Here is an 18,987-nt window from a genome sequence, read left to right on the forward strand (position 1 = left end):
TACTATTATTCTGCCTGAATGTCCCTTAGGAACTGTTTTATAGCCTTCCAGATACACTCAAACCTTGTCAGTCATAGTACAGAACACAAGCTTCCCTGAAAGCTCATACAGGTATCTGTCAACTTGTCCTCAGCAATGGACGAGATGTTTCTCTGAAAGACACTGATGCACCCTTGCTATTTATCCTTCCCACTGTAAAGAGATAAAGAATTTTGGAGACATTCTCAATGCATTTATGGTCATCTGAAAGTCAACAGGTCCAGAATAATGTTACTTGTCGATTTTCTTCCACCTCCCAAATTAAAAGTCCAAATTGGACCATAGTTACCTTTCAGATTACCTCCAGATTTTACAGTGCAGTTCCCGACTTAAAATAAAGTACTCAATCAGTGTTTAAAAATGTAATGAAGACAAGATATAATATAATCCACTATTTAATAGGAAATTTTTATTTTGTATAAAATAAAATCCCACTTAAGTCTGTCTTAAGAATGTGCCATTTTAAAAAAAATGCATACGATGCCTAGAAGAGGATGGCCATTGAAAACTGACATAGACAGAAATAGACAGACGGTTCTGTCACCCTTAACCCAACATTATTTTGGACATGACATAAAGCATAATTCATTATGACATAATCAGCCTCTGCCATCCTGGTTTTAATGTTTCAGAATAAATATTGTGCTAATTTATTTGAAATCAATTCATTAGAGCTAAGCCAGTTTAAATGTGTATATTCTCACACTTAAAGAGATATTGTGCCAGATCAGCAAACTATTGACCTTAAAACCATGGAATCCTAATTAAAGCGGCACCATAGCAGATAGAAAGTGCATAATTATGAGTGAAAGAAATCAATACCAACTTGTAAGAGACAGGGCATGTAATTATCAGCATATATAAATGCTAACTTTTTCCTTCTTTCCCAACTAAGAAAATAATTCTACACACACACACACACACACACACTTTTTGTGTGTATTCATGCACACCCATATATGACTTGTTATTTCAGAATTTTATTTTTTTTCTTTTTGTTCAGTGTCTAAATAAAATTATATAGCTAGCTAGATGAGACACACCATAGAAAAATGTTATACAAAATATCTATCACCTATCTATCTATCTATCTATCTATCTATCTATCTATCTATCTATCTATCTATCATCTATCTGCATCTATATCTATCTGTCTATCTATCTATCTATCTATCTATCTATCTATCTATCTATCTATCTATCTATGTCATCTATATCTATCTATCTATGTCATCTATCTATCTGTCTGTCTATCTATCTGTTATCTATCTATCTATCTACCTGTCTGTCTGTCTGTCTGTCTGTCTGTCTGTCTATCTATCTATCTATCTATCTATCTATCTATCTATCTATCTATCTATCTATCTATCTATCACATTTCTGAACTACCAATCTCTCTCAAAGGGAAAGACATATATTATACCATGCATATTTAGAAAGAAACATAAATATACATAGATAATAGCAATAGCAAAATCACTTAGACTTATATACTGCTTCACAGTGCTTTACAGCCCTCTCTAAGTGATTTACAGAGTCCGCATATTTTCCCCAACAATCTGGGTCCTTATTTTACTGAGCTCGGAAGGATGGAAGGCTGACTGAACCTTGATCCTAAGCTAGTCAGGATTGAACTCCTTTCATATCTCTAGAAATAAATGTATTTTTCATTATCATTCCTTTTTATTTAAGAACCTAGCCTAAAGAAGACCAAAGATGTATCTATTTCAGCAGTCTGTCTGCAAATGGGAAGTCCACAAGCCTCCATAGTGGAAACAAGCTGTGGGCTTCCACAACAATAGAGCTGATAAATACATTGAGATAACACATATCCAGAATGAAAGAGAACAAAGAAGCCTTACTACGTGACAATTTGATGTGAACATCATGTCTTAGATCCACACGAGGTCTGTAATGTTTTATGCAATAAGCAAAGAAAATGCTATTTTCCATTGAGAAGACTTGGTTGATCACAGATTTTTCTTCAAGATTTATTCTCTCTCTCTCTCTCTCTCTCTCTCTCTCTCTCTCTCTCTCTCTCTCTCTCTCTCTCTCTCTCTCATTTTAGTGGCATTTTTTAAACATAGAAAATCTCTGGTTCACTTTCTACAGTTTCTTAGCTAAGAATGAAAAATATATTTTTATAAAATATAAAATATATTTTAAAATATAAAAAATATGAATGTCATCATTCCTTGTAATAACACTGAATAGATAAATCAACTCTAATCAGCCTTCATCAGCCTGGGCTCTTCCAGTTTTAATTCCAGAATTTTCTAGCCAGCATTGATAACATTTTTTTTAAAAATTTGATTTATATGCCGCCCTTCTCCAGAGACTCAGGGCGGCTTACAATGCGTTAAGCAATAGCCTTCATTCTTTTGTATATTTTATACAAAGTCAGCTTATTGCCCCCACAAACTGGGTCCTCATTTTACCTACCTTAGAAAGGATGGAAGGCTGAGTCAACCTTGAGCCTTAGAGAGATTCGAACCAGCAGTAATTGCAGGCAGCTGTGTTAATAACAGGGTGCACTAAACCACTGTACTATCAAGGCTCCTGGAAGAGGTAAACTATTCACTTTTTGAGGGTATCTAGACTAAGAAAAAAGTTGTTTTAATACAGCACTCATTTTCAGTTAGATGCTTATAGATCTTTGAGAACTGCTATCAATCAAAGGCGAAAAGCCTAAATTATGTGGAACAAAGATTTATAGGAAACAATTTTAGCTATTGCTATGATAAACTAAGTCACTGAGCTGCAAAGATGCAAGCAAGACTATTACTTTTTCTTAAGAAAAAAACATGTTTTTTTTTTCATCTATCTTTGCTCCCTTTACCATCTTAGTTTCATAGAAAGGAAACAACTAACAATGTTGCGAAAATCTTCTCATTCAGAAAACCACATAAATCAAACCATTTCTAATATGACTTACAAGAGGGGACAAGGTACAGCCCATTAGTAACTGCATCCCAGGAGATAACAAAGATGGCCTTTGAAAAGAGATTTTATGACACCGCAGGATATAAAGAGAGACTCTCTCTCATTTGACATTACTGTACTACGCCTTCGTCTTTCAAACCAATACCCCAGATGGTAAACACCTCATTCTAATGCAGAATTCCTTATGGTTCATTAAACCTGAGGGAGGGAAAAGAAAGGAAAGCTGAGGAAATTAAGTGACATGGATATAAATATTCTTTGAGCAAACAATGAATTCTCTTGTTTAAATATTGCCTTCTTGCAGCTGCCAGGAAATGTGCAACTAATTCAAGGACATGAATGTAATAACAAAAGTAGAGACTTCATGAGCCCAATCTCCTGAACGTTAACTTCTTAGGTTGTGATCTACTTAGGAATCCCATTATGTCCTGCCAAAATCCCATTCCCATGTATTCATTCCATCACTCTCTTTTCTTTGCTATCACGTCACCTTATCATGGCTTGAGGCAACTATGGAAACAGTCACAAAAGAAAATGACGTGTTTGCCATTCTTCTGTCTAATTGCATCAGCATTATGGTACCTCAATATCCATTGTTAATTTTTACAGGAGGCATGATGAGTACCAAAAATGATGAGTACCAAACACATTTTTCCCATAAGAAATAATGTAGTGAGTCACAAAGTAACCAACCCCGACAAGTGCTACCTTATGCATTGAATACCAAACGAAGTATGAGTTCTGGGATAAAATTTTCATGTCAAAATGCATTGAGTACCAAATTCAATGAGTTTCAAAGCAGTTGAATACCAAAGTACCACTGTATAGAGTTTGAAATACAACATTTTTGAAAATTTACTTCCTTCCTCAGGAGGTAATCAAAGTGTTCTTATTTCTCTTTCTATGAATTTCATTTGTTAGTCCCTGACATTCTTATGTTTGTTTCCCTTAAGATTTAACTGAAGTTGTTAAAGAAGTAGTTAAGGAAGGAACAAAAGGAAGTGAATACATTCCATAACTGTTGTCTTAGAGGGAACTGTGGATGCATTACAAAATATGCATACACTTGTAGAAATGAAAGTGGCCACTGAGTAATAGTACTTCATCTTGTGATTTGTTTCCATTGTGTTCCAATAATGTTTGTTTTGCATCTTGGGATAATCTCCAGATAAGGTAAAAATATTGGTTTATCCTTGATATTCTCAAGGTGCAAGAAATTATTTCAAGAAATCTCATACTGGAAATTTCTTGCTTGATAGCCTTGTTTCGCATATATCTCTGCTAGTGCGTGGTAATATTGTGCATATTCGTAGTTGAATATTTTTCCCCCTCTATGGAGACGTAGCCTTGAGACCAAAATTAGATTGAATGAGTGGAAAATGCAAAGAACATTTTCAGGAAAACATCAGGAGAAATCTTCAAACATAGAAAATTGCTATAGAAAAAGTAGGCTATCCTTTTACTGCAGTGTTTAAATCAGGTTCCCCGCAGTGATCAATATCAACCCCTGAGGGTCAATGGGACTATCCAAGGGGTCTTTGTTACTACCATTATACACAATAATATTACAGTAGTATTTATTCAATTATTTTCATATAAGAAATGTTGGGTGGGGGAGGGGGTCAATAAACCTAAAGTCCATGAAGGAGTTGATGAGCTGAAGAGTTTGGGGATCCCAGATTTAAATAGAGAATAGGCAACATTAAGTGAAAATATAATCACTGCATCAATGTGCAGATTCTATACCAATCAGGGTTTAGCCTAAGTCAGGTGCAAGGACTTGTATCCCACCAGTTTTACATGGCCTGATAACACCCTTTGGATGCTTCTTCAGTTTGTTTTATTAGAGGACATTTGACCTATTTTTCTATTTGGATTTGAGATTAAAAGGCAAACTACAGACCTTAAGCTTTTTTTTTTTCTTGGAGAGGGTTATTGAAACACTTCTGCCTTTAAAAAAAAGTTGAAATCCTTCCTCCCACTCCTCATATTCTAGGCCTCCTTAGTTCCATAATATTGTGTTTGGATTGTTGTGCATTGTTTTGATATTTATGCCAAACTTCAATTTAACTGGGATAACTTCTAAAACTGATTCCAAAAGTAGAGTATATATGAAGTTTCCTGTGTTTTATTCTCTTTTGCACATTACCAATTCCCCTTCCCCTTCCCATATTACTGATGTCCTCTAGTTAACTGATAAAAATGGAGAAAAGAACATCTTGATATGATTATATTTATCACTGTATTATCATGTTTGTCACATAGTCAATCAGAAATTTAGACTGGATTTGGCATTTTTGTCCATCTATCAAGAACTTCCCAAGGATCTGGGATAGGCAGATGTGGATGCTTGATGGTATTAAAGGTATTATCACAGGATGTAAGCTGTTCCAAGTAACACTGCCTTTTGCAATTGACCAATGATGATTTTTGTCAATTATTTTGTTTATAAATGCACAACAATGTGAAATCACAGCTGCCAATTCTTTAGCTGGTCTTAGCCTTCATGCACATCAAGCTCTTTCCAAGAAGCTAAGATATCATAATATGTTGGTGTAATATATATGCGGCTCAGTGGTGGGATTCAATATTTTTTTTTTACTACCAGTTCTGTGGGTATGGCTTGGTGGGAATGGCATGGCATGGCTTGGTGGACGTGGCTTGGTGGGTGTGGCAGAGGAAGGATACTGTAAAATCTTCATTCCCTCCCCACTCCAGGGGAAGGTTATTGCAAAATCCCCATTTCCTCCCAATCATCTGGGACTCAGGAGGCAGAGAATAGATGGGGGCAGGGCCAATCAGAGGTGGTATTTACCGGTTCTCTGAACTACTCAAAATTTCCACTACCAGTTCTCCAGAACTGGTCAGAACCTGCTGAATACCACCTCTGATGCGGATCCAAGCTTTTTGTAATTGACAAATGGAAATTTTGTCAATTATTATTTGCTGTAGTACATTTACTGATGTATGTATTGACTCATGTCCATAGATAAGCCAACACAAAATTAAATTTGAAATAATAAATTATGTGATTGCAATATAATTATGTTTGGTTGCAATCAGTCAGATGTATACTTTACTATTATAGCATTATGTATAACAGCAGCTGCAAAACAAAAATATTGTCACTGTTAATAATGTTCAAAATTTCAGTCTGAAAAAGATGCTACTAAAACACTTCTTTGCATCAAACGACTAAATCAATTTGACATGCTGAATCAATACGCCTGAATCAATTTGACAATTCAAGTTTTGTGTATTCCCACATAATTTTTTATCAGATGTGATGATCTGAATCAAATTATATCTGGACTGATTGACGCACCACTAATTGCCATGAAAAGGATCTGAACTGAAATTGTCTGGCTCCCCCCCACACCCAGTTTTATCAGTAGATTGATTAACAATATGCTTGGAGTTTTGCATAGTGGCCATTTTATATAGCCAATCTGTGTCATGCTTGTTGAATATGTTTGTATGTAGAGAAAACCAGGAAAAAAAAACAACAGAACTGAATTACAAGTAAATTGTAGACTCTGAAATTGGGGGAAGGAGGGGGAATCAGGAAAAAAACCCACAAGTGAATAACTTCCTGAAGTTTTTCTGTCTTGAAAAGTTAAAATGAATTTATTCTAAAGCATAGTCTTTTGTCCCATCAGTTATTTTCTCATGAAGGATAAATGGGAGAACAGGAATAATCTTTGAGATTATTGCTAAGGATATGAGAAAACTTGTCTTCTCTATTATTATTACAGTTATTTGCACTTCACCAAAAAGCGGTATTGCATCTTTAGTGCATTTATCTACAGTATGTTCAGATATAAATGGTAGAAAGGTAGAATTTTCTGAATTGCCTCGCTTATCCAAATATAAGTGTGCATTGTTCCATGCTGAAAATGCTAACCACATGTTGTCTTGCAAGATGCCAGATTGTTCCTTTAATTTTTTTAAAAGATGAGCCTTGCCCATTCAGTTTGATAAATGTGTTTCTAAGCTATTCACAGAAATAAAAAGATAGACAGCAGCTGTTGAATGAACTATATCCACAAATTAATTAGACTACAAATAGGGAAATCAGCAGTGAAATAAATTGGAGTTAAGCTTAGTTATCTTGGAGAAAATCTAGGAGTCCAAAACAATGTAATAAAAAATCTAGGTAACCATGACAATCTCCCAATGACCAATATTGGTCAAAGGAAGCCATACAAATATTGGGGCCATACAAATATTACACACCTTGGCAATAATACCCCAAGGGGTTCCTTCATTCCAACTGTAACAAGCTCCAATAATATCAATATGACATAAGATCATGATCTCAATGCTCCAATGATGCAATATGTAATTTGTGTCACTTGCATCATGTCATCTGGGACCATGATCATGTCACCTGCATGACAACATCACGATGCACATATTAATGTTTGTCCTGCTTCTTGCTGGACAAAGGTGTCTGCCATTCCATTTCATTCTCTTTAAAGAGAAAAGCAACCGTTCTTTCTGCTCCTCCGTAAGAAAAGCATTAAGTGAAGTTGCTTTTCTCTAATGCATCTCTCAATCACCGAGAAGTCTGTCTAGCTGTTTCGGCCTCCTTTCACTCTGTGCTAGTTCTCTTATTGCTCTTGCTTCTAATGGAAAGTCAGGAAGCCAGTGTAATGGTATGTAAAAATGGGAGACCTTGGCAGACTGGAGGATGGGATGCAGGCTGGAGAACTGTTGTATGAAAGGTATCTCAGGGTGGGCATGGGAAACGACTCAGAAGTGACCCTCCCTGGTTTTCTGGAGAGTAAAAGGAGAAGAAAAGAAAAATACTTTCAGCCTTGCAAGATTCTGTTAATGTAGCCTTAAAATAAAGTTAATGCTATTATTCTTGATTGTTCTTCTTGTGCGGGTTACCTTGCAGGGCTGACATTCCGGGAGACTAAATTGCTGGGAAGGTGGATTAACATTGAAAAGTAGGATCACCCGAAAGTCTTTCAGCCATTTCTATTACATTTAATTAGAGTAGTTTAAACCTTCTGGGGTTGGGAGATAGAGTGGGAGAGAGAGAAAGACTTTCTCTTTAGCTCCAAATATCACTCATGCTTCAGGAACCCCAAAATCTAGATATTCACTGCTTTCCTCATTGGCCCCTATTCTGCAATACAGCTACTGTTGGAAAAGCAATGCTGGGTTTTGCCTTAGGATTGCAATCCCAAACTGCTTAAATTACAAAATTCTGGAAATTAATGAGGCCAAGCTCCAAGGACAAGCTCACCATTTTAGCTTGCATTATAAAGTGACTTGTAAAGTGGGAGAAAAATAAAACATACTTTCTGTAGCACCCTACAGCACCAACTGTGCGACAAACAAAATTAAATAAAAACAAGAGAGGAAAAATAATTAGGTTTTGCCCTGTGGTGCATTTCCCCTGCGAATCTCAAAGCATTTGGAGATGATAATGAATAAAAACTCCATCCCCTATTGATAGTTACTCCTGGATGTAATAGACATGGCAAGCAAAGCTTAAAGAAAGGGGACGGAATATGTTCTTGAATGCAACTGTGTGTGTGTGTGTGTGTGTGTGTGTGTGTGTGTGTGTGTGTGTGTGTGTACAGCACGGTGGTCTAGAGATGGTGGTCTAGAGATGGAGCTCTTGCCTCATAACCAGGAGTCTGTGAGTTCAATCCTAGGTATATATGTTATTGTACACTAGCCATAGATGGGCAGTTCAAAAAGAAAGAAAGAAAGAAAGAAGTGCATTTTGTGTATGATTACTTAAGCCACAGTTTCCCTGTGCTTTCACTACTTACATGAAAATCATCTTGAAATCAGGCAAATTATGCTAAATTGGAGTACTCAATTTTCCTACATACAGTCAGCCTCAATGTACTCAGAATTGTTCTCTAGTGTTTGAATTCATATTCTGCTTGGTGTACCAGATATTTGCCATCTTGTTGAAAAAAGACGAAAAGCTTTGCATCATTGTTTATTGATCTTTCAGGGGGGAAAATGAACTTAGCTAGTTCTACTAACAGAAAAATGAACCTAGCTAGTTCTACTAACAGAAAAGCCAGTGCCATGCTTTGGTATACTACATAAAGAATAATTAACCTTCCAACCCATGACCACAGCGAGAATTAAGCTCTTATAATAGGTATTTAGCACAGGTTTCACGTACAAAGAAAGTCTGCATAGAGTGGAATCTGGGGACTTATTTGCAGGGTGCTGTTCTAAGAGTTGCATGAAAGAGAATAAAAAAGAATTGTAAGACTGAAATTAGCACCTTTCCTATTCTGTAATTCAAAACTGTATGTGGGTGACACTGTTCTTCCTGCCATTGATGTGCTGTGGTATACTAACTATGGAAAGCATGCCTTGTTCACTCACCATGTGGATTCTGTTCTATATGTTTGTTTGTGTGTGTTGGGGGAGGGAGGGAGGAAAGAAGGAAGGAAGGAAGGTAGGTTGGTAGGTGGGTTGGTTCTCTCTTCCTCTGGAGTACTGTTTCCAAATCTTGGCAACTTGAAAATCTGTAGACGTCAACTCCCAGAGTTGCCCAGCCAGCATTTTAATATATCTTATTGCTTTGTAGTAGATTGCCTACTTGAAAACAAACATAACATGCAGATGATCCTTCACTATCAACAGTGTTAGCAAGGAAACTTTAGTTTCCTGATTAGGAATAGCTATGTGTTATCTAGAATCCTAAAAGGCATAAAAAAATAAAATCATGGAAAGCAGCATTAAGACCAATTCTTTGTTTAGTGTAAGAATCTAATGGAAGCAGGCAAGATGGATTTATTACTGAGGACTGAAAACTAAGCAAAATATCATACATGGGTTTGTGCATTCTCGCAGAAATTCAATAGATGCAACCATCCCCATGTGAAAACGTCAATATCTCCTTGTGATATAGCAGTTAAAAGCAGAGAAATTGTTGGGGAGTAGAATAAGGAGGGGAGTGTATCAACCTTAATTTGGAAGACTAGCATGGAAATATACAGGCTTTTTTTAAAAAGTAATATAAAGTTTCAGTTAGTAGATAACTAATGTAGGAAACATTGATTTATGACTTAAAATGTGCCTTATGGCATTTGATAGAATACATGCACCTAGGTTTTCTTACACATTGATTTTTATTATTTTACTTTCTTGGAGGGGCTTCAGCTAAAAAGAAAGCAATTTGAAATCCCAGCCAGGGCTTGTTGGTTGAATTAAAGAACTGTTAGCATGATTCCTCCCAAAACAGAACCTTGTGTTTCCTTTATTAAATTTCCAACATGGTACAAAATGAGAAGCGACTGCTTTACAAGAATTGATCACTAGTATTAAAATATAATTTTGCTCTAAAGGTACTGTTTGCAGCTGCCAGGTTCACCAATTCAATGGTACAATGAGATTAAATTACAAGGAAAACAGAATAAGTGGCTTCTGCAGAACTACAGCCTTGAAATCAATTAAACCTACGGTGATCATATATCTTTTATCATAAAAGTCAGCCTTTTATTTCAGAAAGCTGCTCTTTAGACTCATTTATTTTTCAAAAACTCACTTCGGTTCTTTCTTTTGGTTATTAAACTTTTATCTACCAATGGTAGTGCCAAATGCCCCACTTTTCACATTGCTCAAGAAAAACTCTTTCAAGGGTGACAGAGCCTAGACTTAGAAAGAGAAATTGTCCTCTTGAAATGTCTCAGATTAACAAAGTTTGGTCCAGTTGCCATGATTCAACCTTTAGACGCCTTTGGATTGGACGATTGGAGTCTTCATCAACATATTGCAATCCATTTTGGGGAGAAACCTCTGAAGTTGGTGTGGCAAGAATTGATACATTGCGATGACTCTCTGACTCTCTGCCTAACTAATTTTGCTCTGACTGATGAAGTTGCTTGGTTGAGCAACAAAAGTCTCAAGTTAATAAAAATTGGTCTAATTGCCCTGATTCAACACTTTTGACCTGGATGATTGAATCTTCATTGACAAACGATCCTCTCATTTATCTCAGACTTTTACCCAAACTGGCAGGTTCTAAGCTTCCTTTTGCTTCTTTAATCCCCCCCCCAAAAAATCTGGTATATATATATATTTAACATGCATCCATCAACATAAGTAGACCCTCATTAGTCTAGCTGTTTCTACATTAAGTGAGCAATTTGTTTTGATGAATTATAAGAAATTATCTTCATACATAAGGTGGGAGGGATATAAGCTTGGAAAAGGAAATGTGGGGGAAACCAAGACAGACTTATCAGGCTAGAAAAGAGATATCTCAGAGAGTCAAAAAAATCAAGATGGAGACAGACACAACGTGTTCAAAGCCCAATCTCCTTTTGTGAGTGATCCACTATGTGACAGGCATAAAGAGGAGCATGTCTTCAATCTCACAATCACATGTGCTGTTTTGACACTTTTTGCACACCTATATATTTGGACTTAAACCTGGATTTAAATCTGTGAACCTTCCACTATATAGTTTGCTGCTGTTCCTTTTTTTTATTATTATTATTTCTTCCCTACTGGTTCACCATGTTAAATATATAATCTGACAAGTATCCATGTTCTAATGTATGTAGAGAAAAGTGGTATACATTAAATTTTGGGATGTACATATCTGCCTAATCTTAATATACTGTAAGAGTTTGTGATTTCATCTAGTTATATTTGCAATAAATTGGACTTGATACCGCTAGCTCAGAATACCAATTTAGAAAACTGTAAAGATTGGGAATTTCCAAAAATCTTTCTCAATTAGTAAATGTGAAGCAATTCCTGTTATGATGTAGATGAAAGAAGATTTAGATAGATGATTCAGAATTGTCCTGAGTATTTAGGTAAAGACAAACACAATTAAGAGGAATATAACTCCAAGTCTGGTTTATATTTTGAGAGGCCTTCACATATTTATTTCATAACATTTCTTAAACAAATTTGAACGAATTCCTTTGACAATGTTAGGATTTTTTTTCTGTGCACATTGCAACCATCTGATAAGAAAAGTGGCTCTAACTTTCTACTCATGTGATCTTATTCTAGCAATTATACCAGTTTTTATTACATACTGGAATAACAATAATGAGCTCGTTTTTGACCTCAACTAAAGAGTTATTACGTGAACCCATTGAAATCTTAAAAGGGCAGATAGATGTTAAATTTGTATTGCTTTAGTTCAGAATGCTCCGATTCTCTAATTAACAAATATCTGTTAATGGATTTGTATTCATCAGTACCAGTCAGAGGAAATGAAATATTTGGCAAAGTTGCATAAAAATCAGATTATGTCAGCAAAAGTCACAATCAGGAAAAAAAAAAGCATATGTTACAAATATGGTACATAAATTAGGATACTGACAGACATAGTATAGAAACATAGAAAAATATGTTTATGTTACAATGATTGTGGATTTTCAGAGCAGCTTTAAAAATAATTTGCTGAGAACTTAGAAGGAACTGTCAGTCTTCCCAGGTAGACCATACAAGAAACACAACCAAATGAACTAATTCAACTTTATTGTAAGGCTACATAAACAAAATCTTGCAAATTTGAAAGTATAAACCTCCCACATCCTAAGAACTTAAAGGCTCTTTCCCTACCCGTTATGCAGCTGCTGGTTATGCCCCCTCTTATCTGACTGTTCCCAAGGCAGCATCTCATGTTCCTGTCATACCATTACAGGAACTGAACTATCTTAGGCATTAAGGACATGGAAAAGCTGTACAGGAATCTGCACATTGCTAATGACAGGAGATTTCCCTTTGCTATCAAATAAAACCTTTGTGAATTTAATGGGGAGCCTGTAGAAAAATTGGCTCAGTAGTTGAGTCTCTATGGATGTACATGCATAAAATAACTGAAAGGTTGAGAGGAAAACTTGCTACTCATCCTTTCTACATTTTGTTTTCTTTTTTACAACTGAGCATCAATTGTATTCATAGGGACATGGCAATGGGGATAAAAACTTTACAGTGAACCAAATCATTAACATACTAAAGCAGCAGCTGCTATAATATTCACTACTGCAGATTTTATAAACCAAAACCCCAGGAAACTTGAAAGTTCCATATAATTTTTACCATAAGTGCATCGGAATGGCTGACTACCTAAGCTTCCCTTCTCTGCTGGTGTTCTCTAGAACTGCTTCATTCCTTCTATGCACCCATTCACAGAATAGTTAGGCTCCTACTGGCATTACATCTTCATCCATGATTCCAGCTGAATCTTTGTAGCAGCTGTGATCATGGAAATGGTTGCCATCATATACTCCAATTCTCACATGGGGCATTGTCAAAACATTTGCAAGAGCTGGAACATCTGTCCATTGGCTCAGTTGGATTCCTATTTGTCATGCCTTCCTGAATGGTTAGGATGGATTACTAGAATTAAACTATAATGAAAAACATAACATAGAGATGACCTGCTGAATTAAATTCAAGCAACTGATTAACTCTGGCTGCAGAATCTCAATCCACTCTTCTACAGCAGCTTTGGAAAACATATAGGTTTAGACAGTGGTGAACATGGATTAAATAGCAGAACAAAACATAAAACAAAACCCATAAGGAATTAGCAATTGTTTTGTTTTGTTTTTGCTTCACCATTTGATGTTGGTAACAATAAATAAAAACAGTGACCAGAACTTGTAAACTCATAAATATATTTATAGATCTGAAGACAGGAAACAGTTCATGAATACGAATTTTCCTACATATGTTTCCCTCTATATGTTTTTTTTCCCCATAATAGACTTCATTAGTAAAATGTTTGGACAATTATTGAAAGCACACACACGCACAAAAAAAATAGAGACGCTTGTGGACATATGTAGACTTAAATTGAAGGTGATTTATCGCCATTTAACAACAACACAGAGCCATATCCTGGTGTTATGATTTGTCTTCAGCCACTCAATAATACCAATGAAAGGGAGGGACTTGAAGAGAAATCAAGGGAAGGTTAAACATCATTTCTTAATTCAGTTTCTTGATTGGACCTCCAACTATTAATGTTTTTGCCAGATCCCTTTGACTTCCCCTTCCTGTTTTTCTCCCACACCAATTGAGCTGTTTCCTGTTCCTTGTGTATTTTTCCCATGCGTATTTCATTTTTTTTCTCCTTCTAACTGCACCACCCAAGAAGAATTTGGATTTCTAGATAAATCTCAACACCTGAATTTACATGGGATGTCTTGCATGAACCTTATCACATTGTGAGAACTCCAAGATTAGTATTGTCATTAGTGATGGGATTCTTCACCATTTTAGGCAGAAATGGATGAATGCATGCATGAAACAAGTAAGTATACTGAAAACCTGAATATAAAAGCACTTTCAGAAATGATCCTGTTTCATAATCATGTCCCATTCTTTATGTTAGAAAAGGTGATATGGAGATATGGAGAACAACAACTGATATGGGAGTTGCCACTCTTGACTACCAGTGAAACAACAAAGTAGAAACAACAATACAGTTGTGTGAAACACTTATTACCTTATCTGTCCCTTGCAATGTCCTTGATAGAGTGGGAGGTCAGTTATTTTGCCAGCAGCTATTGGATCAAATGTGATAGAAATCCATTATTTTGCCACCAGAACATGTAGGAATCGTATTTTTAAAAATGCTATTTCTGAACCTCCTTTCCTCTAAATCAATTCTGGGGGGCGGGGGGAGAATATTTTTTGGTGCAAGGATTATATATGTCATCTCTTAAAATAACAGTTTTTTAGAAAATTAACAGAACTGTTTCTATTCTGATCAGAATTGTGGCACAGTCACATCAGCTGCTCATATGCAAAAAAAGCTGCATGAGTAACGGAAGAAATCTGATTTAAAGGGAGAAAAAAACCAATGAATTATATTTCTCTAGTGGAATATATACAGAGCCCTTACTGTTCCTGATGTTGTAGAACAACATAACAATAGCAATAGCACTTAGACTTATATACCGCTTTACAGTGCTTTACAGCCCTCTCTAAGTGGCTTACAGAGTCAGCCTCTTGCCTCCAACAATTTTGGGTCTTCATTTTACCCACCTCGGAATGATGGAAGGCTGAGACAACCTTGAGCCTGATGAGATTTGAACTGCTGAATTGCAGTCAGCCAGCAGTCAGCAGAAGTAGCCTATAGTACTGCATTCTAACTACTGCACCACCGAGGTTCATAACATTCCTCTAACATCCCTCACTATTGATTATGTTGGCTGGAACTGTCAGGAATTAGATTTCAACAACATCTGGAGGGTCACAGTTTATAAATGAAGATAACACAGGTAATCTTCATCTTATGACTGGTTGCTTAGTAACCATTTGAAGTTATCCCTGGAACTACTTATGACCTGGATTCAAAATTAAGATGGCCAGCCCCCATCCCCTGAAGTCACATGATTGAATCTTGGGTGCACAGCAATTGGTCCACATTTCCAACATTTTACAGCATCTTGTGGTCATAGTTTTTGCCAGAAAATTATGTTTCCTGCAAAAGCACTCATTGTAAACAATGGATCTGCCTAATGACTGCTATATTTGCTATACAAAAGACTATTAAAAGAATATAAAATTGAGCACGGTCACATGGTAACCTGCTTAATGACCAGGATGTCTTACGACCACAGGCTCAATTATGGTTGTACATCAAGGACATCCTATAAGTCTCACTGTAGCTATCTGTTTGCATGAAATTCAGACTTTTAGTAAGCATGAATACATGCAGAAAAGGAGACCACTTCCGTTGCTTCTCATTTTCATTCCCCTGTCTTTGAGTTAATAACTAATTCTTTCCATCATGCATAAAACTAGCAATATTTATTTCAACCAGTTCCTCTAAAGGAAGATATCTTATCTCTTCATGCTCCATCCTTGAAGAGCTGAATGCAATAGCAACAGCACTTATATACCACTTCACAGTGCTTTACAGCCCTCTCTAAGCAATTTACAGAGTCAGCCTATTGGCCCCAACAATCTGGGTCCTCATTTTACCCACCTCAAAAAGATGGAAGGCTGAGTCAACCTTGAGCCTGGTGAGATTCGATGTAGCCTGCAGTACTGCACTCTAACCACTGCACCACCACTGCCTCAGTGAATGAGGTTCTATGGAAGGAAGCACATTTTGGACAGCCCCATGGAAAGGTGGGGAGGGGACAACCCTTAAACAATATTCTTCCATTTTAGTCTTTTTTTTTTTTTTTTTTTTTGTCTGTGTGTCTTCCGTTTTTGGTGTCTTAACTCATTAAACCCCTTGGAGCTTGTTTTCAAGAAAGTCCTAAAGACCAAATTATTTACTTAAGTATTTCCCTGAATATAACATGATTGGAGCTAGAATCTAGGAGCAATTGAGGACTTAGTGCATTGGCTTATTATTGGATTTATTGTTTTGTGACTTTTTATATAAACCACACAGAGAATAGCTGCTTATAGCTGACTTAGAAGCATTTTAAATAGCAATGAAAATTTATAAATGACATGAATAGCAACTCTTCCATGCCTTTCATTTTTTAAAAAAAAAAAAAATGATGTTTTTACTTGCCTGGTGTTTGTGTGTATTTCTTCCAGGAAATATATATATGATTAATCCTGATCTAACACTTCCTGACAGATGGCAGGTAGGAAGCAAATCTGGTAGCACTGATTGCTCTTAGATGCAAAAATTAGCTGCAATACCTTCAAACCATCTCATGCCGGCTATACTGACAATCTGAAAAGATCTATAGGTAATGCTTGGCTAAGCAAGTTAAAGGATATCAGACAAAAGCAGATGATTCGTTCTAAATTTTTAATGGATCCAGTCCACTGTCATCTGATAGAATGAGCAGTTCCGTACCTCAGGAAAATCAATCCCTGTTTTATATCTCATTTGCAGGAATGAATACCTAAATGGAACTTTCTTTCATGAAAATACAGAATTTTTCTTTTTCTGAATGCATTACTTCAACAATCTGTGCTACTACATATAACTAGAGCCAATAGCATTTTTTTTTAAAAAAATGAAATAAAATAAAATAAAATAAAATCCTGGACTGAACTGATTATGCACCCTGGGTAAAAGTAATGTGAAGAATGGAAGAAGGAAGACAATAGGCAACGTTCGATACTGCTGTGTGTATAATGCATTAGGTAAATATTGGGAAAGCTAGTGGTAACAGGTATCTAATAACAGGCTGGTTTAAAAGAATTTGGGGGGGGGGGACTATCAGAAAACTCTGACAGAATGAAAACTCCAAGGCTCGAGTTTCCTCAAAGTTACATTTTATTAGAGAGGTCATTGGCACATCTGGGAAAACCCGAATTTGAAAGTTTCCAGTGTTTCCCCACCCAAAGAAAAGTTCAAGTCCCTGCCCAATACCCACAAGTCTATCACATGGTCCAATCGCAACTGGAGATGCCTCCCAAGTTCAGCCTCCCAGGTGCAGGGCAAGATGGCCTTGACTTTCTGAGAAAGGAATGTTATTATGACTATATATCACCCATGCTCCATACAATCCCCCCTCCCAACTTCCACAGCAGTAAATGTGGCAGGCCTGAAGGCCTAACAGCAAAGATGGCTTCCAGGCCTGACAAAAACATTTTGGGAACAGTAATTAAGGAAAGTCAAATGTAGTCATAAATGTAGCCTTAAAAAACCAATGTGTTGGGTGCTGGGAATAACAGGCAGTGATACAAAGAAATTGGATACCATGAATTCAGTGGGCTTAATTCAGTGAATTAAGGTTTTTACTGATTTCAAAACTGCATTTCCCATTTACAATTAGTTCTTTATACTTATGAGATAAGAACTAAGGGGGAAGAATGTTTATATTAAATTTATATTTATATTAAAACTTCTTCCCCATTAGTTCTTCACTGATCTTTCCATACATATCACATTGTTTTGATTCTGATGTTACCAGCACTTGCTGACCAGCTTATTACCAGACCTCAATTTACAACAGTTCATTTAGTGACTGTTACAATGGCACTGAAAAAAAGTGACCTATGTGTGTTTTTCACACCTACAACTGTTGCAGCATCCCCACAATCACATGATCAAAATTCAGATGCTTGGCGACTTACTTATATTTATGGTGATTGCATTTTTTTTTTTTGAATTCTTTCTTGGCCAAGTGTGATTGGACACACAAGGAATTTGTCTTTGGTGCATACGCTCTCAGTGTACATAAAAGAAAAGATACATTCGTCAAGAATCATAAGGTACAACACTTAATGATTGTCAGAGGGTACAAATAAGCAATCAAATCATACTAGGAATCAATCAATATAAATCGTAAGAATACAAGCAACAAAGGTACAGTCATAAGTGGGAGGAGATGGGTGATAGAAACAATGGGAGATCTTTCTCTCATATGGTAGTGGAAGAGAATTATTTCATAACTTTTGCAATGTCACCAGATTCAGATTTGGATGTGATAAAGTTGGCTATGGGGAATACTGCTCAAATACAAAAAAAAAAAAAAAAACCACCTGGATTTGCCTAACATCAAATATAATTTAATTTGTGGGCTATGCTTTCATAAATTTGTGAACTACATTCACATACATCAAACAGCTTGATCTTCTAATCATAACAATATATGAGCATGTATAAATATCTGGAGAACTGTATTAAAATCCATTTGTTTATTTGCTGTCATGTTTCATCTCCCAAAAAACGTAATTGTTAGCTGGCTCCTACTGAATGAAGATATGGTGGTAAACCTATGCAAGATGATTAGATTATATTTCAGCAGCTGATGTGGTACTTGTCTCACTTAGTCTATTTAGATGAGTGAAAGGATACTATATTACTTCTCCATGTTTCATGCCCAGAAAGTCAGCTGTTTACTAAATAATTAATCCAACATGTAGTTTGACCTTAAGTATAAAATCCAGTAAAAAAAATCATGGCTGAAGAGTCACATAGCTCATCAAGAGACAGTAATCTGGATGATAAGATATTCAAAATCAGATACTATATGAATCTCAAAAAGTGGTTCTTAAGAATCCATCAATAAGAATGACAATTATATTGTGTGGGTGGAATTTTAGAGACACTTAGAG

General features: G+C 36.1%; 1 protein-coding gene across 2 annotated transcripts in view; it reads right to left on the reverse strand.

Moving 5' to 3' along the window:
- LRRTM4 (leucine rich repeat transmembrane neuronal 4) overlaps nt 1-18,987 on the reverse strand; it is a 419,295-nt gene that overhangs the window by 273,601 nt on the left and 126,707 nt on the right. The window lies entirely within an intron of this gene.

Source organism: Pantherophis guttatus, chromosome 9 (assembly GCF_059756535.1).
Source record: "Pantherophis guttatus breed Tessera chromosome 9, ASM5975653v1, whole genome shotgun sequence".
Lineage (NCBI taxonomy): Eukaryota > Metazoa > Chordata > Lepidosauria > Squamata > Colubridae > Pantherophis > Pantherophis guttatus.